This window comes from Lynx rufus, unplaced genomic scaffold, assembly GCF_022079265.1.
Source record: "Lynx rufus isolate CCGP_SWC_20201006 ecotype Redwood Valley unplaced genomic scaffold, mLynRuf1.p SCAF_8, whole genome shotgun sequence".
NCBI classification, from domain to species: Eukaryota; Metazoa; Chordata; class Mammalia; order Carnivora; family Felidae; genus Lynx; species Lynx rufus.
Genome location: NW_025814896.1, coordinates 66301533 through 66329303, shown reverse-complemented (window position 1 = coordinate 66329303; position 27771 = coordinate 66301533). Strand labels below are relative to the sequence as shown.

General features: G+C 43.9%; 1 pseudogene; it reads left to right on the top strand.

Moving 5' to 3' along the window:
* The first annotated feature begins 51 nt into the window (after positions 1–51).
* Positions 52–27003, top strand: LOC124503903 (keratinocyte-associated protein 2-like; annotated as a pseudogene).
* The last annotated feature ends 768 nt before the right edge of the window (positions 27004–27771 follow it).

Below are 27771 nucleotides of genomic sequence, written 5' to 3'. Positions count from 1 at the left end.
TTTGTAAGGTATGCATTTCAATTCTGAGGGAGTCACAGATGCAGTCAGGACATGGACGGAGCAGTGGCAGTAGAAGGTAGGTGTGAGCACCCACAAGGAGGAGTCTGGTGGAGAGGGAGAGCCCGCCCAGCTCTGCGGCAGACTAGTCCCTCCCTCCCTCCCGACCTCCATCTTCTCATCTGTAAAGTGACGGCACTGGGCTGGAGGACCTCCAAGCCCCTTCTGTACCCTGACATTTTGTGACTTCTTTTGTGTCGCGGTCTCAGCCTGGACCTGGGCTCTGTGGGCAGTGCTGGAGAACAATGCACCGACTGTGCTATCTGGAAAAGACCCCATCAAAACTGGCCGTCTCCAGCCTCTCAAAAGCTTTTGAATCAGTCTTGATCAGCTGAACAGAATTCTGGTCTTGTGAGCCAGTATCAAAGCTCACGCTGCCCACGGTGTGGCCCCTCCCACAAGCTGACCATAAGAAATAATTTTTATGACAGATGGTCAAAGACTAATTTTCAAACATTTTAAAAAGCAATTAAATCCTTGTTTTCAAAGGACTTGTTTTATGTGGACTCGAGACAAGAAGATAAAACTCTGGCTGCTCTAGTGGCAAGAACTTGCGGTCCCCAGGCCTCTGCAAACCACAGGCTCTGAGCAGCGTGGTTTGAAAGGGGCCGACCGAGGGGGCAATCTAGTGACAGATACGGGGACAAGCAAGGTCCTCATCCATGTTCATGTCCTGCCTTTGCATTTTAGCAAAAGCCGCTTTGAGGACCAGCCATGAATGCTCCCCTGCTTTAGAATGCTCTAAAGCTTTCATTGAAGACACTGCACGTATAACATCACACGATGTCCACTAAGGAATGCCACCACGTGAGAAATGGCTTTCAGCAGTTCAGAGTAGGAAAAACTTTATCTTTTCCCCAGGAACTCCGATGTCCTTTAGTTCTTTGTTCTAAAACAAACAACCAACAGGCAAACAATCACTTTGTCTCCCCTGGGAGGAACTTCGCCATAATAAGATATGTATCATTTATTGCATTTCCCTCCCCGTGCTGTCTGGTGGATGTGGTAGATGGGCACTTGGCATCCATTTCCAACTCCTTCCCTGTGCCTTCCTGTACCTGAGGGGCTGGAAAGCTAACAATGGCATTTCCCGGATTCCCCTGCTCCGAGGGTTCTGGATTTAAAGTAGTTTCTGTCCGTAGGGCACTAATGCACTCTCTGGACGTCAAAGTGGAGGGGAGGCCATCTTCACTCTGTTCTGGCTCTTGCTGGGAACCAGCGTGGTTTTGGGGTGTGGATGTTCCTGCAGTCGTGACTTGACGTTCAGCCACAACCTCCAAGAGTGGTCTTGGCACATTGGTGGGGTGGCAGTGCCTCCCTGGTCCTGGGGTTGGAGGTTAGATGGTGTGTTCTTGACTTCAATAATTCTGTGTGATGGTCTTCGGTTCTCTGTCATCCTGATGACGGCAGAGGTGGGAGCTCCCTTGGCAGGCAGGTTGCATGGCGAGATTCTGATCATCCTGTCTGACAGCCCAGCCTGGAGCCTTTTTATCCCCCACTCTTTCCATGACCCATTCTGTAAGCACAAATTCCTTGTGTTACACTGTCTTTGTTTAATAAACAAATGAGCAAGAAGGGATTGTTTCCTTTTTTAAAAAATTCTTTTTTAATATTTATTTCTGACAGAGCGCACATGAGTGTGCGCGTACCAGCAGGGGAGGGGCAGAGAGAGCGAGGGAGACACAGACTCTGAGGCAGGCTCCAGGCTCTGAGCTGTTGGCACAGAACCCAGCACAGGGCTTGAACTCACGAACTGTGAGATCGTGACCTGAGCTGAAGTCAGAGGCCCAACTGACTGAGCCACCCAGGTGCCCCTTCCTATTCTTGATCTCTGACTAATACTCCTCGGTTACCAGCATATGCTTGGATCCAAGTCATCTTGCCCTTTGCTCCTCAGTGAAGCTTGAAGGGTCTGAGCCTCAGTTTCCACATGTATAGCTCTGTGATAGTAGTAATCTCATTGTATTGTATCCTTGAATCCCTCACTATGGGCTCCAGTCTCCTTCCATGACTAACATCTGTTTGAGGTTTTACAGCTTGTCAAGCCTTTCCCCTGTTATCACTTGACCCTCACAACCACCCTAGGAGGTCAATAGGGAATGTTGTTAGAATTACAAGACTACAAGGTAATTGCCAAGGCAGAGAGAGGCATGTGCAAAATGTGGCCAGAGAATGGGTGGAATGCTTCGGGTTGCTTGGGGCAATCAGACAAGGCCTTAGGAGGACCTGGTGCCTGAGCAAACTTTGAAGAATGAGATGTCTAGAGGGAGATAGGCAGGGGAAGACTTTACCAGCAGAGGGAAAGCATGTGCAAAGGCTGGTGGGGTGCACATTCAGGGGAGTCTGTGAGTGTGAGTTCAGGGCTGTTGGAGTGGAGAGTAGGAGGGATGGGCTAGAGACGAGGCAGGTGTGGAGGACCCATGTGAAGTCCTGGCATTCCTGACTGAAAGGGTTCAGATTTGCCCTGTAGATGGCTGAGAAGCAGGGGAACAACCTGATGGAGCAACCATGTTGGGACAGCATCGAGGGTGGGCTAGAGGGGTGAGACCAGTATGGGTGGAAACAAGGGGGCTGGTGAATGATCTGATGTGGAGCATGAGAGAGGGAGGGGTGATGTGGGTTCCTCCCTGTTTCTGGCTTTGATGGTTGGGCAGGTAGTGCTCACTAAGAAAGGGAACTCTGGAAGAGGAGCAGATTTGGACATATTGAATTTGGGATTATCTGGTAATTAGCTAGCTACATGGCTCTGAAACTTGGGGGAGAGAGTTCTGTCGGAATGTATGAAGTTTAGGTAAGTCTATGTTCAGGTGGTGGTCAGAGCCTTGAGTGGATGACCTTGTTTAAGGAGAGTGAGAGGACTAGGGAAGAGGGGGAATTAAAGATAGAGCTGGGAGGACCATCCGTACTTAATGGGAGAGAAACCTGTAAATAAGCAGGGATGAGTGGCCAGAGATGAAGAGGGGAGAAAACTGAAGGAGAGAGGTTCAAGGAAGATGCAGTGGTCAGCAGTGTCCCAGTTGCAGAGAGATCCAAAAAGGTGAAGACTAGAACGTTCCCTTTGGACCTGGCAGAAATTCACTGGTGACCTTGGTGATTCAATTCATTTGTAACAAATACTTACTGAATGCTTACTATGTGGCAGGCACTGTTCTTAGACTTTGGGGTATTATCAGTAAATGATCTCATTCTAGTGAGGGGAGACAGCTAATAAAGAATGAACATAACAAATAAGTATTTTTATAGCATGCCAAGAAGGTGGTAAGTGCTATAAAGGAAAAAAAAAAAGCTGAAAATATAAGGGGAAAATCAGGAATGTTGGACAGAGGTTGCAATTTTAAATATGGTGGTCAGAAAGTTACATGTGAGCGAAGACTTGAAAGTGGTGAAAAGTTGACCATGTAACGATCTGGGGGAAAAGTATTTCAGATGAAAGGCATAGCCAGTGAATAGGCCTTAAGGTGGGATGTGCCTGACATGTTCTAGGAATAGCGAAGAAGCCAGCATGGCTGGAGGGAAGGGAGTGAGGGGAAAATAGTGGGAGATAACATCAAGGAGATAAGGTGTAGGGTGGAGGCCTCTTTCAGGACTTAGCAGACGTGGGGAGGACTTTGACTTTGAGGAGCCACTGGGGACTTTTGAGCCAAAGAATGACACAGTCTAACTTACACTTTTAAAAAGATAATTCTGGGGTGCCTGGGTGGCTCATTTGGTTAAAGCGTCTGACTTCGGCTCAGGTCATGATCTCACAATCTGTGAGTTCAAGCCCCATGTCGGGCTCTATGCTCACAGCTCAGAGCCTGGAGCCTGCTTTGGATTCTGTGTCTCCCCCTCTCTGCCTCTGCCCTGCTCACGCTCTGTCTCTCTCAGAAAGTGAATAAACATTAAAAAATATATAAAAAAAAATTTCTGGCTACTGCATTGACAACAGACTATAGGGAGGGTAGGGTAGCAGCAGGGAAACCTGTTGCAATGACCCAGGCAAGAGACGATGGTATCTTAAGTCCGGATGGTGGCACTGGCAGTGGTCAAATGGGTCAGATTCTGGATATATGTTGAAGGTAGAGCCAACAGAATGTCTGATGAATTGGGCCGTGGGATATGGGAGAAAGAAAAGGATTACTTCAAATCTCTCGTTATGTTATCAGTTCCTCATGCTGTTTCCCTCAACTGAGATGGTGGGAATCGTAGGGGAAGAAGGTTTGGGTTCAAAGATCGGAAGTTTAATTTGGGGCATGTTGAGTTTGAACTGCCCACTACACACTTGAATGTGGATATTGACTAGGCGTTTTCAGTGGTGTGGGAGGAGGTGGAAGCCAGATTATCCCCCTTGGGGGAGTGGATTGGAGTTGTGTAAGTGGAGGCTGAAATAGAGACTGTATGTCCTAGAAACCTGGCTATGGGAGGAAAGTGTATTGTATGTGAACGTGAGGGGATGGATAGGTGGCAGAATTTTTTTTTTTCTTTTAAGAGGTGTAAGTGTGTTCACAGAAGTGAAGAATCGAGTGAGAACCCATAGGTTTTTGATCCTAGAAGAGAAATTGTTCCTGATGGCTCCAACTCCTTAAAGCAGTCAGTGATAATGGGTACATCTGGGCATCAGGAATACCTTTTCTTCTGAGAAGGGGTAATGCTGAGCACAGATGTAGATAGATAGGTTTCTTGGTAGTAGCAAGGAAGCTGAGAGATTTTAATTTACGTTTCTGCAAAAGAAGAATTTGGTTCAACCAGGAGAGAAGGGAGTGGAGCTGGGGACTGGGGGGGTGGGGGGGGGAACAGGAAGTCGGAAGAGACCCTGAGGGGAGAAGTTGGGGAGGGGGTTGCTGACAGTGGTGAGGGTGTAGCTGAGGCTATTGCCAGAAAGACAAACAGATGATTGAGCTGAGGTAGTTGAAGTGAGGCTCTGGAGGGTCCCTGCTAGATGGGGGAGGAAGCGAAGTCAGGAGATGCTGATAGATAGGGAGGACCAGGTGGAATCAGGAACTCAGAGGTCAAGGTGAGGTCAGAGAGTAGGTGTGGTAGGAGGACCTGAGTGAGAGCTGGAGGAATTGATTGTGACCTGGGAGTGGGGTATTGAGGTTAAAGTGGGGTATTGGGGTCAAAGATGAAATGGTTCTGGGTGGTTGTAATCAAGAAGGTGGGACCTCCAGGGGGATGAGCAGTTCAACCTAGACAGGAGATGAAGGTCACTGGAGCTGAGAATGTTAAGGACCTGGAGACTGGGATGTTAGATATCATTCACACATATGTGAAATTCTCTTGAGATGATGCTGGGAATTGGGGTGAAAAGGAAGTCAGTGGGTCTGGATGATAAACTTTTCAATCTAAGTTGGGGGAAGTTCAGGCGGTACCTAAAAAATCATGATAATGGGGAGTTGGGGACAACGAGATGCTTGGCTTAGTACCAAGGAGAGGGGGATGTTGCCCAAAAGCTGAAGAGGAATTTGTTTCTCTTTCTGAAGTTTCTCTGAACATTTTTGGCACCTCTATAGATAGGCTATGTTTCATATGGCCTCCTGCTATAACTGACCTCTTTTCAGTGTCTTTGTTTTACAACATTGTTAGGTCCTTGGGGACAGGTATAATATACTCTCACATTGAAGGTACTTAATAAATGCTGGTCTAAAAATGGAGAGTTGGACAGATTGGGACTTGTGTTGGGTACATTACCTGAAACAAATTGGTGAGAGCTGTATTTTTTTCTCCACCAGTTTGTGTTTTCAATGGGAATACCCCATCCCCTAAATTCAAGGTCTGAGGATGGCTGGCCTCACCTGGAAAATACCAGAAATGTTAGATTCCCATATGTATCACTGCCTGGGACCTTGGGGTCTGGAAGTGTCCCTGAAACCTGAGTGTGCTCAGGCTCTTGGTGACCTGACACCTGATGGGGAAACACAAGGAAGTGGAAAAGAAGCCAAACCCAGAAGTGGCTGCTGAAAACCAGAGACTCCAACAGAAGATGAGTTGTACAATGAACAGCAAACTGTATACAAAGGCAAATATTTAATTTGAGGTGGAGCCTTATTTTCCTTACATCAAAATAATACAGACCTTGGATCAAAGCCTCTGGGATTAATGACAAAAAAATTAAATTAAGTGTAATTATATGCCACTCAAAGACTCCTGGGAAGCCATTCAAATATGCAAGAGTCCTTTGTGAAAGGTGGTGTTAGTTCTTCCTGATTGGGAAGGGCAAACTGAGGAGGAGGTTGGTTGAGTAGAGGTAATTATGTTTGATAAACTCAATTACCACTTCTCAGCAGCTGTAATGGGTTCTGCTCAAACAATGGAAAAATGATTATGTACCCTGTCCCTTTGATGATCCAATTGAATAAAAGAAGAAATCACAGAGTTTCTAGAACCTGGCAACTTCAAGGCAAGACCAGATCCTAAATTTTGAAAGATACTTCAGGACTCGTTAATACACAGGGGACTGACCCATTTAGCCAGCTGGTGGATAGCAGGTATTGGATGCCAGGGATGTTGGTAGCCCCCTGTAGGCAGGTACTATGTTTAACACTCTGGTATTCTGCACATGGCGTGGGCATTGGCCACAGTTGGTTTGGGAATGCTCTGTTTTGCTCCCCTGAATAAGGAGGGATGGATGTTTTGTTTGTTTTTTGATATAGTTGGTTGCACATTTTTCCCTTTGTGGTGGCTGTAAGAGGCAGCTTTAGTTCACACCTTGATTCTATGATTAGCCCTTAGAGAATTAGGTCTGTAAAAATAAACAAAACAAAAGCTAGCTTTAGCCATGAACGAGTTAAGAGTTGCCTGGATTCATAGTAGTCTTTTCGTATCACTGTGAGTGAGTGCCCCAAAATGTTTTGCCTTCCCGATTTGTTTACCCCATCTTTCTTTTAACCTTCTGACCCACATGTCCAGATGTTTACGGACACCTTACACAGGTATTTGAGATTCAATCCTCCCCTTCTCTACCCTGTGCCTAGCTATCCTCCCCTGGAACCCCTGCCCAAGCCCTCAGGGTGACCTAGGGACCCCTTTCTCTCTCTCAGTCCGATTGTGACTTTCCAAGTTGTCTTCTGCCAACTTCCCTCTAAAGTCTGTCCTCTTTCCTCCAACCCCCTTGACACAGTCCTAACTCCTGCCCTTGGTACTTGTCACATTGATGGGGGCAGCCCATCTCTAGCTGTCCTCCCTGACTGTCCTCCTGCTGAACTATCCTCTGTGATGTTGCTGGAATACTCTTTGAAAACAAAGGGGAACAAAAGACAAATGGATCACACTGCTCATGGCCTATTGGTGGAGGATGCAGACTCTGGATTAAGAGGCCCGCTCCACCATGTCCTGGTTGCAAAACCTACTTGTAAAGCCGGGCTCAAAAACGATCCCGACTTACTGTGACAGTTCAGCGAACAAACCTTTCTTGGCTAAGAAAATGAAGCTTGAGACGTTGCCATTTTATGAAGTTTCTCACATGCATATAACCCTCGGAACAAGCTGTGGCAGCTTCAGATAAAAATCAGATGAGCCAAACCAGCCACAGTTTATACATGAGTATGTCTTGGGGGAAGGAAACTGGCCTTCAAAAGGTAAGGGGAAAAAAAAAGATAATGTTAAAATGATTGTTTGCATGGCAAGTAATAACTTAAATAATTTTAAGTTATTAATGAAAATTTTGTTTTTTAAATGTTTATTTAGAGAGAGAGCAAGCGAGTATGGGGGAGGGGTGGAGAGAGAGAATTCAAAGCAGACTTTGTGCTGTCAGTGCAGAGCCTGATGCAGGGCTTGATCTCAGGTACCAGGAGATCATGACCTGAGCCAAAATCAAGAGTCGGACTTTTAACTGACTGAGCCACCCAGGCACCCCTGCTGTGACATCTTTACGTGCAGCTTCATTTAATGATTCTTGCTCAGGGCTGTGTAATATTGCAATGAACGGGCAGCTCATAGTTTAACAAAATAGTCCCCTTTCATTGGAAAGCTAGGTTGTCTCTGTTTAAATTTGACATGGCAACACTGGTGATAATGAGTTTCTGAAAAAGGAATGTCTTGAGGGCTAACTAGGGAACAGTTTACGAAAGGAAAACTAAGCTGAGGACCCCAAAGATGGTCAAGAAAATGACACCGGCATAAGAGTGGACCATTGTCCGTCTGTCTCCCTGGATGATGCTTGAGGTGTTATGTTCTTCTGGATGCGGTGGAGTTTGTTCTGAATACCTGTCACTGTACTGTGTTAGGTCCACTCAGATGCTGTGTAAAAGTGACTGTATTTTATCAATCTCTGCACAGTAGAAGGGTGGGCCTTTCTCTATATAATAGTCTGATCCTAAAAATCCAAGCACCACATTTTTGCTTTGCATAAGGATAATTCCCTTTACAAGACCTGTACCTAATTATCTCTAACTAAAATGTTTTATTCCTGATTACATTGGTGGGGCTTCTGATTGGGAAAGGAGATGGAAAGTAGGGAGACTTTAAGCTAAAAGCCTGGGATTCCCTGTCTCCTTAAAGATTGATGGAAAAACAGTAAATTAAAAACAAACAAACAGCTAGAAAGTAAGGTGAACCACATTTACTAAACTTCAGAGTCCACTGTGGTAGATTCTGAGAATCTCAGCCTTGGAAAGGACACTTGGTCCCTCGCTCTGCTGAGTGTATGCTCTCTGAGGTCTCTTGAAGGATGGCATGGAGCCTTTGGGGCTAGAACATTTGCTGGGGTGGGGACGTCACTACCTCCATGAGATGCTCTAATTGCGGGCAGGCTCTTCTTCCAGTGGTGATGTCTTCTGCCTCCCTTGGAGCTTCCTGTGGTGGTCCTTGGTTCTGCCCTGTGTGGCGGCCCCAAGCAAACCTATTTCCTCTCTCCACCTTCCAGCTGTTTGTGGCAGTTATTATGCCTGTCTGGAGTCAGCTCCTGTCCAGTCTAAATACCCTCATTCCTACTTGTTCTTCAGCAGACGAGGTTCCCAGCTTGCCATTCTGCTCTGTCTCCTCAGGGAAAAGGCCATCCCGTCAATGTCTAGCAAAGGAGTGGTACTCATGAGGTTTCTGGGACTTGGACTTGAGTAATCCCACCCGATGAGAGTAAAGCCTCATTGGATAGAAGAAACCTTCCTGCAGTGATTTTTTTTTTCTTCTTTGTGGGACAGTGAGAGTAAGAAACAGGAAAAACAGACCTACTGATTCCACCCAAATCTAGTTATTCATGGGCTCTCTCCAATGATGAGGCCAGTTACTTCTCTGGGTCACTAGGGGTCATGAGGGGGAGGATGGATAAAGGTGTATCAGAAAAGAAGAGGTAGACTTGATCCATTTCTTCCCAGAACAGAAAAAAGAATCTCTTTTATTTGTGGTCCTAGAACATAAGAGCTGGAAAATTCTTAGACGCCATATCCACCAATCTCTAGATGTTCATACAACAAAACTGATACCAGACTGATCTGCCCAAGGTCACAGAGAGATTTAACAACAGGCCTGAAACTATAGCCCAAATCTCTAGGGTACTTTCCATCAATTTCTGCTGCCTCTTCATCTCTCCTCTACCTGCTCTCAGACTTTACCTTTGTGGGCAATCCCCCAGTCCCCAAACCTCTTTGTCCCTCTGACCATTATTTTTATCTGAAAACTTCATTGTGAAAACACAAGCACCAAAGTAAAAAGATGCCTTGGCACCTTTTTCCCCCCCACCCCATGAGAATCTTTTGCACTGTGGTTTGTGGAGGAAGCTGACGTTAGCAATGTAGGTGACGTGGTGGTTATCAAGAGAGAACAGTGGCCGTTGAGATAATGTATGTGTCTAAATATGTCAGCAGGTGCAAGAGCTGTCTTGTCCCACTGGGGCTACAGGAAATGTATACACCCAAATATTCGGGTCACAGATAGGTCAGAGAGATAGCATAGTACCAGGGGTCAAACCAACCACAGTGTGGTTTTGATAGACACATAGCCTTCCCAGAGCCAGGGAAACAGAAATGCCCATCTCTAGAAAATGTCTTGAGTGTTCATATGGGCACCCAGAAGGAGAAAACTCATTTAAATGGGAATTTTTGCAGAGTCAAGGGCCATCTTTAATTTTAATCTGTGGTCTACTCACTGCCTCTAGAATATATCTTGGACATTACAATTTGTTCTTTTGTTTCTCCAGGCTTTGCATTCATTCTCTTATCTAATAATTATTTGAAGTGAACCCTTTAAGATTCACCTGGAATTCTAAGTCCTTTGGGATGCCTCTGTTGTCCACCCCAGCCCTCAGGGTTCTCTCTCTGCTCTTCACACTGCCTATACTCCCATCTGCTTTGGACACTTACTGCTCTCATGGGTAGGCTTGAACTCACTAACTGGATAACCAAACCAAACATTTGTTTAGCCATTGGTAGCCAATCAAGTTCATGTGTATCTTCATATTTCATTGCCAGAACATTAGGTAGATATTATTATCATTCTCATTGCAAAAGTGACAACATTGAGGGCTCTGAGAGATCGAGAAACTTGCTGGTCACATGGCTGGAAGTGATGGTGCAAGACTCAAAACTCAGCTTTGTCTGGCTGAAATCTTCTACTTTTTCTTTTTAACCACATTATACTTGTCTTTTTATGGACTATGTTTTAGACACTTTTACTGTGAAATATACACTGAAAAAGTGCATAAAGTGCATCTGTATATATAGTTTGTTATAAAGTGAATGTCTGTATAACGAAATAGCCAACACTCCACACACCTCTATGTATCTTTTTCTAGTATAATCCAGCCCCTCTGGTCCCCCTACAGGTAGCCATTAGCCTGAGTTTCTGTGTATATAAAGCTAAACAAAAAATTAGTTTGCTTGTTTCTGAACTTTATTGAAATGAAATTAAACTATATTCTTTCTGGCCTTGCTTTTCTTGTTTGACATGATATCAGGAATATTTTTCCATGATCACGTGTATAGTTGCAACCTGCTCACTTTCACCACTTTATAATATCCCCTTGCATGAATATAGTAAGAAGAATTCATTCACACTATACTTGTCTTAAACTTTCTTTTTTTCTGTTGATTCTTACACACCGTACCCAACTACATTCTCACTGATTGAATTGTTCCGATGTTTTTCTACTCTAGTTTGATAGTTATAGAAGGACATATTCACTAGGAAACCGTCATGGAAATATGGAAATGTTGGATTGTACTTGTGGCCATTTTTGTTTCTAGTGTTATGCTAATTGCTTGGGCTGAGCCTGGCAGAAGATGAAATATATACATTGCCACCATAAAGCAACTTGTTAGTACACAGCAATCACATTATGCCCTACCCTCCAAAACAGAAGTCAGTTTCTGGGGCAGAGGAGGAGAAGAAGAGGGCTACTGAGGTGGCCTAAACAGAACAGATGACTTGGTATCTGAGATCTAGTGAAATCTCTCAGTTTTCATCTATGTGTCTTAGGATCCATATCAATTCAGTTCAAGTTTTCTATTTAAACTGGGAGTTTGGTTTTGTTTGTTTCTCGTTTTTTTTTTTTTTTTTAATGTGGGCTCTGGTTGGGCTCTAGGATGAACTTGAAAAAAGAGTTCCAACTTCTTAATTTGAAATTATGTTACCAAATTAGTAAGAGTCCGTCTTATACTGGGTGCCAGATCTGATAGGCAGTCTTGCTAACTGTGAATGAAGATCGTTTCATTTCTTTTTTTTTTTTTTTTACCCCATCTGTATACTTATTATTTTCTTTTCTTACTGCAGTAGCTAGACTTCCAGTGTGATTGTGAAGAGGAGAGATGAGGGGGCACATCTCTGCGTTGTTACTGATCTTAGGGGGAAAGCAACCCATTTATCCCCATTAAATGTGATGTTAGCTGTAGGTTTCTTGTAGATGTTGTATATCAGGTTGATGAAGTTGCCCTCTATTCCTAGTTTGCTGAGCGTTTCCTTTTTTTAAAACCACAAATGGGTGTTGGATTCTGTCAAATGCCTTTTCTGAATCAATTAATATGACTATATGATTTTACTTCTTTAGCCTGGTGATGTGGGTCACATTGACTTTTGGATGTTGAACCAGCCTTGCATACCTGGGATAAATTCTGCTGGATCATGGTATACAATTCTTTTTATACATTGTTGGATTATATTTGTTAATATTTTATTGAGTATTCACCTTGATTGATTTAAGCCCCAGCCGTGAATAAATCATTCCCTTGTTCAAAAGCCTCAACGGCTCTTAATTCCAAGCAACTAAAATCCAGATTCCTTACCCATTCAATGCCCTCTATAATCTGGCCTCATATTACCCTTCTGTGCTTCCTCTCTCCCACTACTTTCCATGATATACTATTTCTGTAAACATTTTCCTTTTCTTTCTTTCTTTTTTTTTTCAAGCTTCTATTGAAATTCTACTTAGTTAACATATAGTTTCAGGAGTAGAAATTAGTGATTTATCACTTACATAAAACATCTAGTGCACATTACAACAAGTACCCCCTTTAATACCCATCATACATTTAGCCCTTTCCCCTGCCCACCTCCCCTCCAGCAACCCTCGATGTGTTCTCTGTAGTTAAGAGTCTGTTTTATGGCTTGTCTCTCTTTTTTCCCCCATGTTCATCTGTTTTGTTTCTTAAATTGCACATATGACTATCCCTAAACATCTTCTATACTTTCTTATCATCCTGTGCCGAATTATCTTATTCCCTTCATTTGGGACTAGGCATAACGTTCAACATTTTCCCACTCCCATTTTTTAAAATCCCATTTTTCTTCAATACCCAGCTCAAATTACATTGGGAATTGTGTCTTTTCATCTCTGTACCTCCTGAAACACAGTGTCTCCTATATAAGGTGCTTAGGAAAGGATCCTGGAATTCAACTTTGCTTCATTTCTCAGAATCTGACTTTCAGTCTTTGTTTTTTGATCTCAGATATTGAGGTCATCTAGTTCAGCAGTTCATGCAAAGTGGTGATCCCCCTCTCTATTATCTCAGAAAAGTCATTTCTGTGATGAAGCATCCACTACCTCATGGCTGGTTCTGTTGCTGGATTTTGTAACTGTGAGAAAGTTTACATGATATTGAGCCAAGTTTTGCCCACTTACGACTTCTGTCATTGGTGTAGCAATCACTAGCTTTCATGAAGTGGTTTCAGGGAGACAGCTTGGTGGAATGGAAAGGGCCTAGGATTTAGCATTGGGTGGTCAGAGTCCACTCTGCTGCGTACTAACTATACTGTCTTGGATGAGTCCAGGGATTTGCCAGTGCCTCTGTTTTCCCATCTTTAAAATGGGGGTAGTGCTACTTTTTGTAGAATTGTCAGAACAACAAAATGTATGTGTGAAATAAATGATGTAAAGCTTCAAGCATAGCAGCTGGAATAAAGTGCTCCCCAATTCAGCAATTATCGAGCTCCTACAGTACACACAATACTAGGTGTCATGAGGAATCAAACATGTATAAACTTATCCTCCTCACTTAAGGCTAGTTTGAGTTAAATTAAATTTGGTTTCAAATTTGTTGCTCCAGATGAATAACAGGAGAAACTTAGTTCCTTCACTTGCCTGTGGGATGAGGCCAGCTTGGTAGATGAGGATTGTGATTTCTGTTGGGGGCAATGTCATAGTTTCTTGGCATCAGGAATGAATCAGAATTAATTGATCCATGATCAGTTTAATTTAAATTGCCAGTGGCAGGTTTGGAAAGGCCCAACTGTCAGTATGATGCCTGTGTGGAAAGGAAAAAGTGAGACAGACCCTCAGGGTGTTTGGTGAGTTGAGTGAGCTGTGGACAGTTGAGCAAGGGAGGGGGGAGGGACAAGTGAGAATTCCTTAGAACTTTCTTTTCACGTCATCAGAAGACTTTGTGGTGACAAGTGTCTATTTTCATAGACAATAATTCATAGTGATGTCCAAACCTTTTTTTCATTTTAGCATTGGTATATTCTTCCCCCTTCTTTCTCACGCTAGCGTTCTCATTTTTTTTTTTTAATGTCTTGTAAAGATAACTGCGTGTGTAGCTCATTTTAGTTAGATCCTGCAGTGTTTCTTGTTTGTTTGTTTGTTTTTTAAATCCACGAGCTGGTATTAAGGTTCTAAGTGTCCTGGGCACTTCATTAAATGTTTTGTGGTCTTCGTGAGCAATTGGTAATGGCTGTTTTGAACATTTCCTAGGCTAATGTGCTAGTGGTCACTCTCTATGACATTTAGCTTTTGGGACCTTGCCACAGGTTGGAAGAGATGCAGAACCAATTCCTGTGGGAAACTTTGCTGCTGGTCTTGGCCCTGTTCTGGGTAGGGGTTCAGTGGATTTTTATGCTGGCTCGAATCCTGATTAGGCTCCATAACTTGGCAAAAGAGGACACTGGCTCCATCCTCCACTTGGCTTATGGCCAGAGCATATTCAGCCGTCCTTTAAGAGGAAAAATAAAGCTTTTGCCTGATAGTATAACTTCAAACTCTGCAGCTATCTTCTTTTCAGTAGCTCATTTTTAAGAAATGTTTATGGAGGATTACTTGAAGGATAAACCATTCGTCTGTTTCTCTATATTCTAAATATTATTCTTGGGTCAAAGGCTACCATCAGGTGTCTGTAGGCTTGGACTGCAATGTCCTGGTCTTTCAAATAATTCAGTCTGATGATTTGAACTTTGGCCTGTGCCATTAATCTATACTGAAGGATAGCCCCTTGAAACCTGCTGTTGTATTCATTATGGGTCATTCTTTTTATTATTACTATTTTTTGGATACTGTTTTTAATTTTATTTTCTTAATATATATCCAAATTAGTTAGCATATAGTGCAACAATGATTTCAGGAGTAGATTCCTTAATGCTGCTTACCCATTTAGCCCATTATGGGTCATTCTTGAAGGTGGAATTCATTCCAAACAACTACCTTTGGGGCAGGGAGAAGATTCTCCCTGATTTCAGTACCAGCATAAGCTATGCTTCATCTAGGCACCTATTTTTATCTTTTAGAAGCCAGGAAACTTGTAACTAATGTTATCCTCTGTATTTGCCCTGGGGAGCGTACTGTCAAATTTGTGGTCCTCTCTCTACCTAGCATTGTGTCTTACTCCTTTGCTTTATCTCTTTTGCCTACTTTATTTTTCCTTCAGGCCAATTTTCTCATTGAAACAAAACTCTCATTGTGTTGTATGGATGTCTGTACCTGGTAACTGGCACAAATCCCTCCATGAGCAGGTCAGGGCAAGTCTAAATCTTTAAAAGACTACTCTCCTTTGACGAAGGTCAGCACAGCATATGGGAAATTCCAGAGGAAAGAGCAAAGGGAGGCACTCTTTAGAGAACAGAGGTCAGCATTTGCTTGCATCTCAGTTCTGCAGAACTCTCATCTGTCATTTGTTGCATGCAGTAAACTCAGGCCGCAAGGTTCGGCTTTCTCAGGAAATCATGGAGATGCTGCAGAAATGAAAGTCTGGGCCCACTGACCAGAAATGCAGTTATACTGGGTGGGTGTTTGGGGCCACAACCAAAACCAAACACACCCTTTGTCAGAACCCCACAGCCCCAGCCTGCCTCACCTCTCGGGTGACCAGCAGCTGCTGTGAATACCCACCTACTCTGCATGGCGGAGTCTTCAGAGTTCCGTGTGTCTGTGTATCTGCCTGCATCTTTGGGCCTCTGATTAATTTCTTTAATTAATCCTTTCACCTGCCAAACAGACAGATGGGCCAGTGAGCTCTGTGTAATCCTGGCAAAGAGGTAGATGACCCCTAGAAGAAGTCATGGACTCCTTAAGGTGAGAATGTCTTCCTCAGCCATCGCCTCTTTCCTTGAGATGCCCTCCCTCCTGTGCTCTGTGCCCATCACTCAGGCCGTTGTAGGCTATGCTCTGCATATGTGTGCTATGGCGTCCTTCAAGCTCACTCAAGTTCTTTAAGTTCAGTCCACACCACTAACAGCCCCCCACACCTGGCATTATTCCGGACTTAGGTCTGGAGCATGCTTGGCCCTTAAATTCTGCTGTCCCTGTGGCTAGGCCATTTCATTTGTCCATGGCTCTACTCTAACTAGATTTGAAACTTCTAGAGGGCAGCATGTATACCCAGACCTTGATCTTCTATGTCTCACAGACATTAACGTGGTTCGAAGCACCAGTAGGTACTCAAAAATGTCTCCTCCTCTCCTCCTGCTGTTCCACATCGTCCTCTTCTCTTCCTCCTGTTTCTCCTTCTGCTTGTGGGTCTCTCTCTGTAGGGACAGTTCTGCTGTGGTAACATGTAATTCCCAAATCTCAGTGGCTTATAAAACATAGGTTTGTTTCTGTGTCATGAAGGCCACTCTGGCTCTGCCCCATGTGTCTTCTCTTCTAGGAACCCTGCTGAAGGGGTGCCCTGATTTGAGATGAGCCATGGCTGTAGGAAAGAGTGAGAGAGAACTGGAAGAAATTCCCATTGTCTTTAAGGCTTCTGTCCTTCCCGTTCACATCTCATTGTCCCAAGCCACGTCATGCGGCCCAACCTGACTTAGGTGGAGACTGTGAGCTCCACCTGCAGGAAGGCAACGGTGGGATGTATGATCAATTTTCAAGGAAGGGAGCCAACAGTTGGGCACGATGAGACATTTTACCATAGACTCCTTCTAGGTGCCTGGCCCTCCTGGGAGCATCACATAAAGCATGTATATGACTATCTCCAGGCACAGTAGTTTTATGGCATGTGACAATTTTAGACCTGTTTTTTTTTAAGTTTATTTATTTATTTTGAGAGAGAGAGCGAGCGAGCAAGCAGGAGTGGGGGCAGAGAGAGAGAATTCCAAGCAGGCTCTGCACTGTCAGCGCAGATCCTGATGCGGGGCTGGAACTGTGAGATCATGACCTGTGCTGAAACCAAGAGTCAGATGCTTAACCGACTGAGCCACCCAGGCACCTCAGCCCTGTTTTATAACAAGGAAACAGAGGCTCAAGTAATTTATTTAAGCAGCTCTGAAATGAATGAATGAATGAATGAATGAGTGTCCACATTACTTTCAGCTTTTCTTGGCAACTGCTAATGCCCAGGTCCCATCAGCACTTTTCTTCTCCAGATGAGGCTACCATTATCACTCTTACAGTTCTCCGTGTGATCCTGTAGAAGAGCACCCCATAGGTCTCAGGATGTTATTTGTTATCTCTCCAGATTAAGTTATTTTCATTTCAGTGGGGATTTCTAAAGATGCCTCAGTCCCCAGTGGTGAGTCTAGTGGTGGAAACTTCAAGTACTAGCCACATGTAAGACTAAGGGAAGCTTGTTGATAATATCTGTTAAGCCTCTCTCTCTCTCTCTTTTTTAATGTTTGTATTTAAATTCCAACTAGTTAACATACAGTGTAATATCAGTTTCAGGTATATAATATAGTGATTCAACACTTCCATACAACACCCAGTACTCATCACATCAAGTACACTTCTTAATCCCTATCACCTATTTCACCCATCCCCCCACCCTGCTCCCCTCCAGGAACCATGAGTTCATTCTCTATTATAGTTAAGAGTCTGTTTCTTGGTTTGTACCCCCTCTTTTTTTCCTCTTTCCTCATTTGTTTCTTAAATTCTACATATGAGTGAAATCATCGTATTTGTCTTTCTCTGACTGACTTATCGAACTTAGCATAATATTCTCTAGCTCCATTCACATTGTTGCAAGTGGCAAGATTTCATTCTTTTTTAATGGCTGAATAATATTTCATTGTGTGTGTGTGCGTGTGTGTGCGTGTGCGCGTGCGCATGTAAGGCCTCTTCTTTATTCATTCATCAGTCGATGGACCCTGGGCTGTTTCCATAATTTGACTATTGTAGATAATGCTGCTATAAAGATCAGGGCGCATGTATCCCATTGAATTAGTGTTTTTGTACTCTTTGGATAAATATCCAGTACTGCAATTGCTTTATGGTAGGGTAGTTCTATTTTTAACTTTTTGAGGAAATTTCATACTGTTTTCCATTGTGGCTGCACCCATTTGCATTCCCACCACAAGGGGATTCTCCTTTCCCCACATCCTTGCTAACACCTGTTGGTTCTGGCGTTGTTATTAGCCATTCTGACATGTGTGAGCTATTATTTCATTGTGGTTTTGATTGGCATTTCCCTGATGATCAATGATACTGAGCATCTTTTCATGTCTCCATTGGCTATCTGTATGTCTTCTTTGGAAAAATGTCTATTCATGTCTTCTCATTTTTCCCCTCTCTCTCTCTCTCTCTCTCTCTCTCTTTAAAGCTTATTTTATTTTGAGAGAGATGGAGAGCAAGCAGGGGTGGGACAGAGAGAGAGGGAGACAGAACTCCAAACAGGCCCTGCCTCATCAGCAGAGCCCAATGCAGGGCTCAAATTCATGAACTGCGAGATCATGACCTGAGCTGAAATCAAGAGTCAGACTCTTAACCAACTGAGCCACCCAGGCACCCCAAAAAGGTGATTTTATTAAAGCATAGGGACAGGACCCGTGGGCAGGGAGAGCTGCCTCATTTTTCCTCTCTTAATAAATGTTCCTAATAGCTGGTCTCAAATAATTAATGGGTCTTGACTTGAAAGCATTTTCATGGGTGATCAAAGATGTATTTTAAAACATGAAATAAAATAGAATGGGGTGAAGAGTATCAGATTGCATCACGTACAATAAGGCTAAGTTTCATCAAACTACTGTCTCTATTATGTATGTGTATGTGTTATATGTATGCAGAAGTGCAATGTAAAACGTATTTTTTGTTGTTGTTGAGTTTACATCAAAAAAGCTTTGAAAGCCATTGCTTTAAACAATGTCTTTTTCAGTTGATTCACTGGGTCTATCCTGAGATCCAGTTCAATGAATATCCTTCAAGGCCAAAGTTCACCTTCATTGTGCTGTTTCACCATGGAGGTCTAACCTGGATGACAAGGATGGCTTCTCCCTCTCTTCCAGGTGTCCAGACCCTAACCTACAACTAGGATGCTGTAGGCTTCTAGAAAAAGATGTGTTTATTAGGTTACCTTATATCTGCAAGAATGAAGTGGTTGATCAAGACACTCCTTAAAAAAATTTTTTTTAAGTTTTTTTTTATTTTTGAGAGAGACAGAGCATGAGGAGGGGAGGGGAAGAGAGAGAGGGAGACACAGAATCCAAAGCAGGCTCCAGGCTCTGCGCTGTCAGCACAGAGCCTGACACGGGGTTCGAGCCCATGAACTATGAGATCATGACCTGAGCCAAAGTCAGATGCTAAACCAGGCACCCCTGATCAAGACACTCTTTAAGGCCACTTTCAGCTCTATGATTCCACAATCCTACATGTTTTGTTGCAGAAAAGGGCAATCCACCACAATGTTATGGTTTGATAATGTGGAACCCAAAACATTTTGTATCTTTTGGACTGTGACCTCCTACCTCACTCCTATGTCTGTGTCACCAGATGTTTTCAAATACCCAAATGTTTGCCAATTCATAGGGATAGTGGACATTTGTTGTTTTTGTCTAACCCCCTTTCCTTCCAGTTCTGCTCTTACTCTCTGTTAACCACATTGAACCCTGACAAGTAGACAATGGATAAGTGTGTGGCCCAAACAAAGCCAGCCAGAAACTTTCCTTGAGGTCTTTCTCTGATGAAGCGGAGATAATTTTCTCTTGTTCTGGACTCCTAGATGGACACTCAGAATGATGTTAAGCCCAGGGCCTGATGTGCCTCTCCTGTCCCCCATCTCCACGAGGAGGTTGTATGCAGTAGAGGATGAGGGCCACACTCAGAGAATGGATACGTGGTGGTAGCTTGAGAGTGAAAGACGGACTCATCAGAGCATCCTGGGTTGAAGATAACATGGTTTGAGCTCTTGGATCCATCTGACCTCCTGACAGACCTATGTCCTTTTTCTGTGTCACATGTACCAACGTATTTCTCTTTTGGGTGTAAACTAGTTTCAGTTTGGTCTCTGTCCCTTGCATCAGAAGGAGTCCAGATCAAACAGTGGATTACAACATTTGGGTGATTTTCTAAAAATATCACTTTTGATCCAATCTGTTCACATGGCTTTCGTTAAAAACCCTCCCTTCTTTCCAAAAGTGTTGAAGCACAAAACATGTGCTCTAAACAATGTTAGATCTAGATAATAATGACTGCAACTGCTGTGTGTAGCAAGTTGTGCTTCAGTGTTTTTTTCCGACATTTGCTTAGTGCAAAAAATAACGTGACATGGCTCAAGAGAACCTTCCGGAGAGTAAGATTTATCTCTATTTCTGCCAAAGTAGTTTTTCTGTTTTCCATCTTTTCACGTAGTGTTCCCTGCTATGCAAGATAGTATTCCATGATGAAAATCATGGTGTACTCCAAGTTTAGATTTCTATTTTTTTCTCTTAACATAAAATAGAGTCTTCATATCAATCATGATTTCTGTATAACAGAGTTTCTCAACCTCTGCCCTATTGACATTTGGGGGCCTGTCCTATGCATTGTGGCCAGTTTAGCCACTCCTCTGGCTAGAGGGGTGCCCTTAGGTACCTATAGAACTCATTCCCTTCCCTCTCTCCCATTAGGACCACCAAAAATGTCTTCAGACACTGCCAAATGTCCCTGGGCGGGGAAAAATTCTTTCCAGTTGAGAACCATTGCTCTACATTAGTCCTTTGACTCCACACCATGGTCTTCTTAAGTAGGCTCCTATGTTTGGACGTTGAGATTACTCCCAATGAATTGCTGTTACAAATAATGCAGCAATGTATCCCCTGGGCATGCACCTTTTTCTATTACAAAACTGATTTCCTGAAAAGAAATTCATCAAGATCAAGTCGTAAGAACACTTTTAGGAGCTTTCAACTTGATCTTCAAAATACTTCCACTAGTGTGTACTTTCCTGTAGGAGGTACAATGTTAATTAATGAATGTAATTCTTTCCCTGCCATCTTGTTAGTATAGAGTCGAATATGTTGCAATTTCAGCTTCATGTGGTAAATGGAATCTGGAATTTGGAGTTAGCCTGGTCTGGACCCAAACCTAACATTAGCACTGACAGCAAGTTGACCTCGGGTAGTTTCCTCATCTTTCAGCCCCTATGTCTCATTTGTAAAATGTGCTCAAAAACAACTATTTACTGTCTTTGCCTTTTATCACCTTGGATTCTTGAAGCACCTCTGCCTATGAGTAGTATGCACTGAAAAATATCATTTCTGTTTTACAAAGGCCATAAAGGGGCAGGACTTTACCATGATCAGACCTGTGCTTCCGAGGTGGAGGTTTATTGCATCCGTCAGTTTCCTGCTTCATTTCAGCCATCTGTATGTGCTATGCCGGGTGCCTACCCTCCTGTAGGCTGTGGGGCCCGCAGAGAAAGGGGTGGGAGGGGTCACTGTCAGACACCTGAGATTATAGGGATGGTAGGCAGAAACAGCAAAGCCAGGGGCTAAATGGGGCAGAAGCCTTTGGTAAGAGCTATGGGTGTGCCCAGGAGGATGGGAGCACCAGGGGCCATAGGGCAGGGGTGGAAGGCTTTATGGGGACCTGGGATGGGCTGCAGGTAAGAGGTATGCTGTGGAGACAGAGGAGGACACACAGAGATGGAAATGGGTGTGGCAGTTAGTGGGGACAGCTAGAAGCCAAGAAGGGCCAGGAGCCTGAGCCAGCACAGAGGGGAGGATGAGTGTCCTTGGAGCCAGTGGGACGGGGTGGTAAAGAGGGGGCAGGTAGGGTAGAGCTCGGGGCGAATCAGGACAAGGCGATATAACTGGCCCTGTCCTGTCCTGCTCCTGCTGTTTGGGTGGGTTGGACCAGGTATTTCCAAAGGAATTGCTGAGCGGACCAGAAATCTGGTTTGAGCCCCTAACAGCAGGACTCTTCTTGATGAAAGTGACAGTAATACGATGTGTGCAACTTTCAGTAAAAAGAAGATACTATTGGTGGTTCCTCAAAAAGTTGAAAAGAATTCCTGTATGACTCAGCAATTCTAGCCCAAAGTGTATGCCCATCCCCCAAATGAAAATAGATTCAAAAACTTGCACGTGCACACTCGTGGCAGCACTACCCACAGTAGCCAAAAGGTGGGGACGACTCAAACGTCCACCAGTGGGTGACTGGATAAACCAAATGTGGTATAGGCATACCATGGAATATGGTCCAGCCACAAAATGAAATTCTGATACAGGCTTCAAGGATGAAACTTGAAGACCTTATGCTCAGTGAAGAAGCCAGAGACAAAAGTCAACATGTTGTAGGTCTGTTTATAGGAAATGTCCACAACAGGTAAATCCATAGAGGCAGAAAACAGACTAGTGGTTGCTAGGGGGCAGCAGGGAGGATAGAGAGTGACTGCTTAATGGTATGGGGTTTTCTCTTGGGATGATGCAAGTGTGTTTGGAATGAGCAGTAGTGGTTGCACAACACTGTAAGTGTGCTAAATGCCACTAAATTGTTCTTTCTTTTCTTTTTCTTTTCTTCCTTTCTCTTTCTTTTTCTCTTTCTTTCCTTCTCTCTCTCTCTCTCTCTCTCTCTCTTTCCCTCCCTCTTTCCCTTCCTTCCTTCCTTTTTGAGAGAGTATGTGCGAGTTGGGTAGAGAGGCAGAGGGAGAGAATCTTAAGCAGTCTCCGTGCTCAGCACGGAGCTCAACCTCGGGCCCATAGGATCATGACCTGAGCCAAAATCAAGAATCGGGACACTCCGTGGACTGAGCCACCCAGGGGTCCTTAAATTGTACACTTTAAAGTGGTTGCTTTTATGCCGTGTGAATTTCACCTCCTTAAGAGTCACTCCCGTAGCCTCAGGAAGGGCAGGCTCATGGCTGGTCCTCAGGAACAGCCGGAAGCAGGGGGTTCCAAGGCCTCTAGGAGGTTTCTCTCTGTGGTTCTCTGTGTGTCTGTGTCATGCTCACTCTTCATGGAGGAAATGTGGCAGCGGACAGTTCCAGGGTGCCCTGAGCACACAGCCTCCCAGCTTCTCCAGCTTTATGACAGCGTTCCCTTATTGGCCCAGCACTGACCAACGGCCCGGTCCTGTGTCCTTCAAATGCAGCAGAGATAGGGTCAAAAGAGCCTTGGGGGAGTGGAGGAACAGAGGGAGCCAGCAACGGTGCTGTAAGGTCAGCTCTGGGGCCCACGCATAGATTAGATTTCCAAGGGAGCATTAAAAGGTCTCACCAAACTAAGTCCACCTTGCAAATGTAATGTGAAGGTTCAGAGTAAATGTCCCCTTTCACCTTTCTGAGGAGCAGCGCCCTTCCTCAGCCTGTGCGCAGTATACGTCCTGATTCTCCGTACTCTCTCTCACTGGTAGGACCTAACTAGGGCTCCTGCCTCTGCTGTCACCTCTCTATAGTTTGTTTTCCACAAAGCACCAGCCCTTAAAAGGCCAATCAGATCACGTCACACCTTTCCCTAAACCCATCGATGCCTTCCTACTGCATTTAAAATAAATGCAAACCTTCTTCTGGATGGTACCTCAGTGGCTCTCAACACTGCCTACACTTTAGAATCACCTGGAGTGGTTTTTAAAAGTCCTGATTCTTGGATTTCCATAGACTAATTGAATAGGAACCTCAAAGTGAGCACATGGGCAGCTGGGCATGAATATTTTCTACAAGCTGTAGAGCTGTTTCTCTATTGCAGTCAGAATTGAGAGCTACTGCCCCACATGGTCTGGTCGCTGGCTACCTGCCTCCCTGAAGTCTCCCTTATCACTATTTCCTTCATTCCAACACTCCTGCCACATTGGCTTTCTTTCTGCTGCGCAAGCCTAGACAAGTTCATCCTGACCGCAGGGCATTTGCACTGACTCGTTGGCTTGGAATGCCTCACGCTCATGTCTTCACTTGACTGGCTCCTTTTTGCTTTTGCAGATCTGTGCTCGGATTTCACCTTCTGACCCTCTGCCTGTTTTATCTGAAGTTGTTTCTACCTTTTCCTCTTGAGTTGCTTTCTGTCAGGTTACTCTGTTTCCCCTTTTTCACAGCACTTGTTACCAGCTGAAGTAAACTTAAAAGGAAATCTGTCCATGCCCTGTGTCTCCCATGGAAATGTCAATTTCATGAGAAAAGGGGCCTTTCATGATTTATCCTCAGAATCTATAACTGTGCCTGACATTTAGTGTATGGCTGAACCCTTGCATCTCAAATTCCACATCGTGTAGACATGGGCTATCCACATGGCTATTGAGCACTTGATATACGGCTAGTTCGAATAGAGATTAAAAGTAAAATACACACTAAATGTTAAAGTCTTAGTGTGAAAGAATGTAAAGTACCTTATTAATAGTTGATCATTTCAATACGTAATAAGTTTTTAATGTTTCTGATAAACTGAGTTAACTAAAACATTGAAATTAATCTCACCCGTTTCTTTTTACTTTTTGTAATGTGGTTATTAGAGAACATTACATTATACTCAGTTCAGATTAGGTTTCTATTGGCCCACTAAGGAGTTGGGCCAATAAGACACTTTGTCCAGGGTTCATCTCCACTGGCCCCCACAATTTCATAGCCCTGCACTTGGAGTTCTGGTTCCAAGAAGCCTCGTGGGTTTCTGGCTTCTGCGTACAACATCCATGGAGCTGCCAGGCTAAGGACATTTATCACCTTGGCTTGAGCCCCCTCCCTTGCCTCTGGTGTTTCCTCCCTTTCTCACTGTTAGTCCCTCATTATACTCTTTTGAATTTTTCCTGTAATCTTTTCTATCAAAATCAATGCTATGCTACTTGGCAATCGTGTTTTCTGTTTTTCATTATATCTTTATTCATCTTTATAAAGTTCATTTATTTTGAGAGAGTGCGCATGAGCGGGGGAGGGACAGAGAGAGAGGGAGAGAGCATCCCAAGCAGGCTCCACGATGTCAGCTCAGAGCCTGACACAGGGTTTGAACTTATGAACTATGAAATCATGACCTGGGGCCGAAATCAAGAGTTGGACGCTTAACCGACTGAGCCACCCAGGCGCCCCTTCTGTCTTTAAAAGGGCCACAAAAAACTATTCAAAAAAGAACCAGAGTTGTGAGCTGGATGGGACTGTAGGGAAAATTTTATAAATTATGAGACTTGACTTCAACGAGGCTTCACTTAAGGTCACCAGGGAGATCATCAGGGAGTCCAGACTCAAGTGCAGAGGTCAGTAAGGTGTGTAAAATAAGAAGTGATGTATGAGCTGCAGCCCCTGTGCTCTGGAGACCTTCAGTACAGGTGGACAGGCAGGTGTGAACAGATGAGGACATAATAATACACTTGCTCCAGGACATGAGAAGGAGGGGGCTTGCTGGGGATCCAAGGGTTGGGGCTGGTGCACAAGGGGGATTCATAACAGGAGGGAGCTCAGGAGATGGAAGACATCTACTTAAAGAGACCGGTTTGGCTCCTTCCCAAGCCCCGTTGTGACCCAGGCCACAGGATTATGGTTTGCCTAGACTTAGACAATTTTCTGAGGGAGTCCATCATCTTTGTGTCCAGGGGTTTCTGAGGATATGAACCAAGGCTTTAAAATCCTTACTTTGTCAGTCTGATGGGACTTCTAAGTCTATGAAAAACCATGAAATAAACCCATTCACTCATTCATTCATTTTCCAAGGACACTTGGAGAACCTGCTATGTGTTGGACACTGTGCACACAGAGTTGACTGAGACATGGTCATGTGGTACCACAAGGGAGGTCGTCTGAGGACAAGGTGAGGGATGGAAAGAACCCGGGTCCTCAGTGGTTGTCTGAATGAGCCAGTCCTGCACTTTGCTCTGTGTCTGGATCTTCTTATTTTAAGGCATTGTTAGTCAAGCTTCCTTGTTGCTTAAGCTGAAGCTGTCCTGATGGGACCAGTGTTTCTCTGGTGACATTTTTACTCCTGGCTGTGTCCCTAGGAGCCTTCTTCATCTCTCTTGTAGATCCCCATCGCTCTGAGGGAGATAAGCTATAAAAGGTACAGAATTAAGTGAGAAAGATGAAAAGACATGGTTTTCTGTGGGACATTCACTTTTCATTGATTTCTTTCCTACCTTCCAGCTCACCAGCATCCCCATTCCTCGTGTCCTTTTAATCCAGCTTAGACACTCCCACCTGTCATTGCAGAACCCTGAAACCCCACCTGGGTCAGTTTTACTGGCCACTGTCTTTGTACACTCATGCTTTCCAATCTCAAGTAGACTCTTGGGACTGGTCAGCAGTTGTACTACATTTCTCTTGTCAACTCATTCTCTCACATCCCACAAGGGCTACTTTTAAAACCCTTTATTTTTGCAAAATTCCATTTCACTCTTCAGCATCTCTGATATTGCTAGGAAAATTCAATTCCCACGCCAAATCTACAAACCAATTAGTATTTTTACCCCCTCCTTCCCCTTTCTATTCTTATAAACAAGGTGCTCCCTTTTCTTTCTAAAGCCATCCATTCCTCTTTGCTTGGCTTTTACCCCTTGCACCAATTATCAATCATTTCTCACTTTTGTAAGCATTTTTAATTTTCTCCTATCTTAAGAAAAAAAAAAACCAAGCCCTCCTTCCTTGATCCCATGACCTATTATAGCTATCACCCTATTTTTTACCCTCCCCCCGCCCCCATACAACCAAACCTCTTGCAAGAGTTGTCTGCCCTTGTTGCAAGACTGTTGGGATTTTGAGCCAACTGCTTCGGTTGGGCTCCCCTCTTTCTTGGCCTGAGGCACTGACTAGGCCCAAGGGCAGAACATGATGGCTGTAGGACAGCCTCGCTCGCACTCTCCTCCCTCCTGCCTTCACTGCTGCTCTTCATGGAGATGCAGATGTACAGCCCTCAGCTGGCCTCCACTGAGTGACTCACCATCCAGGGCACCCTGCTGGGCTCTGGCCTTTTCATCTTCTCTCTTACTGCCTTCAGTAATCTGGAAAATCTTGTCTTTGGCAAAGATTCCAAGCAAAGATCTTCCCTGAGATTCTTCTCTGCCTCCTGTTGGCTCTCTCTGCATCTAGCCTCATCCACCGAGTCTGCGTCACCACCTGCTTCGTCTTCTCCAGGATTGGCCTGTTCTACGTCAACAAGATCTCCTCCACTGTGTATCAGGCAACAGCTCCAGGGCTCACACTGGCCAAGGTCACTAGGAAGGGCAAAAAGAGAAACTGTACTTGAATGTCCAATAAAGTTGATTCTTTGTTTAAAAAAAAATATTGTTGGGATTTTGACTGGGATTGCATTGAATCTATAGATCAATATGGGGAGAAATAATCTTTTCAATATTGTCATCAAACCACGAATGTTTTCATCTTTCCTTTGTTTTCATCTTTAATTTTTCTATTTTATACTTTTCTGTGTGGAAGTCTTACTGTGTGGAACTTGTGTTGCATCCCAGAAATTTCATATTTCTTCTTGCTACCGGATATGGTATTTAAAATTTTTTATTTTCTGTTTCTTGCTTATATATAGAAATATAGATGAAACTTGTTTGTTGACTCTGTGGCAGCATTCTTGCCCAATTTACTTATAAATTGCAATGATATGTCTGTAGATGCCTTTGGATTTTTTCATGTACACAATTATATCATCTGCAAATAATATTTCTTGTTTTCCAGTCATTACTGACTTATGTACTTGCTTAGTACCTCCAGTGCAATGGTGACTCGGAATAGTGATAGTGTGAAAACTTGACTCATGTTTTACTTTTTAAAATGGAAGTATAGTTGACACACAGTATTATATTAGTTTCAGGTGTATGACATAGTGATTCAACATTTATATACATTATGAAATGATCACCATAATATGTCTAGTTACCATCTATCATCATACATACTTAGTACAATATTATTGACTATATTTTCTTTACATGCCCATGACTTATAACTGGACGTTTGTACCTCTTAACCCCCTTCACCTATTTTGCCCATCCCTCTACCACTT